General features: G+C 51.5%; 1 pseudogene; it reads right to left on the reverse strand.

Annotated features, from left to right (window-relative positions):
* Nucleotides 1–382: 382 nt before the first annotated feature.
* LOC116691764 (potassium voltage-gated channel subfamily S member 2-like) lies at nucleotides 383–1,787 on the reverse strand (annotated as a pseudogene).
* Nucleotides 1,788–2,112: the final 325 nt, after the last annotated feature.

Consider the following 2,112-nt stretch of genomic DNA (forward strand, 5'->3'; position numbering starts at 1 on the left):
CACTCTCTCTAAAGAGGTACAGCTGAGTTACTTTCAGACATATTTAATACAACAAGGTACTGGATAGCTGGAGGATGTGACACCGTTGAGGACTGCAAAACTACTACTTTTCAATGGTCACATTTTGGCCTATTTGGTGAGGGGCCATAATAATGCACAGGATTATCAATTCAGGCTCTCCTGTACATTGCTTACTTTCTCATGGTGACTGACACACAGATTAACACATTATTGCACTGAGCTACAGAGAGGTAACGGTCAGACATCAGTGGAAGGAAGTGGGCTTCTGAGACAGAGGTTTCAGCACCCTGTACAGCTCCTCATGCAGCCACATTAATGGAAGTGTCACCCAATCCTGACCGCGTGCACTTGCACCGCTGTTTCAATGTATTGATTCATTCAGACTGTGTTCACTGGGTGAACTCCGGCCATGTTTGACAGCCGCCATGAGGGATTTTACTTTTGTGTGCGTAATAGTTCCTCAGGTTGACCGAGGAACCTCTTTTATCCCCTCGTCGAAATCACAGCTTCTCATTGCGACCTCAGTGTTTTTGTCTCTTGTAGAAGAGAGAGAACTTATTGAAAATGAGCGTAATCGGAAGCACAACTACTAAGATCCCGGCCAGAATGCCAGCCGAGGCGGTCAGCTTGCAGCTATGGACACCGGACCACGTCCCCGTACCCGACGGTGGTCATGCTGACGGTGCCCACCCAGCACGACGGATGGTGGAGAGGTCCTCGCTGTCCTCTTTCTCCACCGTGTACGCCATGACGGAGAAAAACGACACCCCGAGGCCAGGTAGAGAGCAGCAGGCCACTTCTTTGTAGCTGTTCCTGAGGGTGGCCCCCAGGGAGCGCAGCCCCGTGGAGTGACGGGCCAGCTTCAAGATGCGGAAAATCCTCATGAGCCTCAGCACCTGTGCAACACGGCCCAGGTTGGCCAGCGCCGGGCTGCTCTCAACCACCAGGTTTATAAGCAGTGTCAGGTAAAACGGGAGTATGGACACCAGGTCGATCATATTAACGGGTGTTCGAAGAAATGCAGAAGATCCGGCGCCACCGTGAACCTGGCGAGCAGCTCCAGAGTGAACCAGCCGATGCCAAAGTGCTCGACAGTCTCAAAACGGGGGTCCTCTGTGGGTTGCCCCTCACGCCAACAGGCTGAACTCGCTCATACTGTTCATGCACATCGTGGCGATGGAGCCGAGCACCACCAGGATGGAGAGGATGCTGATGATACGGCTGGCCAGGAGTAGCGGGGTTATCCAGCATTAACCAGACGCGCCTCCGCGCGCTCCCGAGCAGCTGCTTGTCAAACTTGGTGGCGTGCTGTAAAACTCCAACAGTTCGTCGAAAGATGAAGTAGGTGCCCCTTCATCACTCCTGTCCTCCCACTCCTCCCGGTCCTGGTCCATTTTCCACAGTGATAGGCGCTGCTGCAGCACGAGTCAAAAAACTCGTTGATGCCCCAGTACTCGATCTCCTGGCTGAAGGGAAGATGCACAGCTCGGCCATGACGTGCAGCCTCCCGTGTTGTAGAAATTCAACACGTAGGGGAAGAGTGCTGGGTTCCTGTCGAAGTAAAACTCCTTTCGGTGTCGTCGTAGTCGTCGCACAGCTCCAGTATGGACTCTTTGGACTGACAGTGGAGTAAACGCGCAAGCCTCGTCTCAGGGAACCGGAGAGGGTTCCGACTGGAGACGCTTTGAAGCGCCACGTTGATGCGGATGGCGGGTTGTCATCCATGTGAGCCCCGCTGCTGGTTTCCCCAGGGCCTGACCTGTCATGACTGGAGAGAGGGACGCACGCAGAGACGCACGGTGCACAGAAGACGAGTGGGAGACAAAACACATTGACACAAAGAGAAGGAGACAGTCAGACAAAAGAGAGACACGCCATTCAGAGAGAGGAGAGAGAGTGAGAGTGAGAGAGAGACAGATAAAGGAGTTATTTTAGATGTATATTATCATTTGAAATCCAATTTCTTACTTTTTAAAGTAAAAGACAATGCGGTTTTGTTAAAACCACGTGTTTTCTCCAAAATCACACACTTACATGAAAAGCAATGATAAAACCTTGGCTTTAAAAAAAAAAATTAAGAACAAGGAACTT

Source organism: Etheostoma spectabile, chromosome 6 (genome assembly GCF_008692095.1).
Source record: "Etheostoma spectabile isolate EspeVRDwgs_2016 chromosome 6, UIUC_Espe_1.0, whole genome shotgun sequence".
NCBI classification, from domain to species: domain Eukaryota; kingdom Metazoa; phylum Chordata; class Actinopteri; order Perciformes; family Percidae; genus Etheostoma; species Etheostoma spectabile.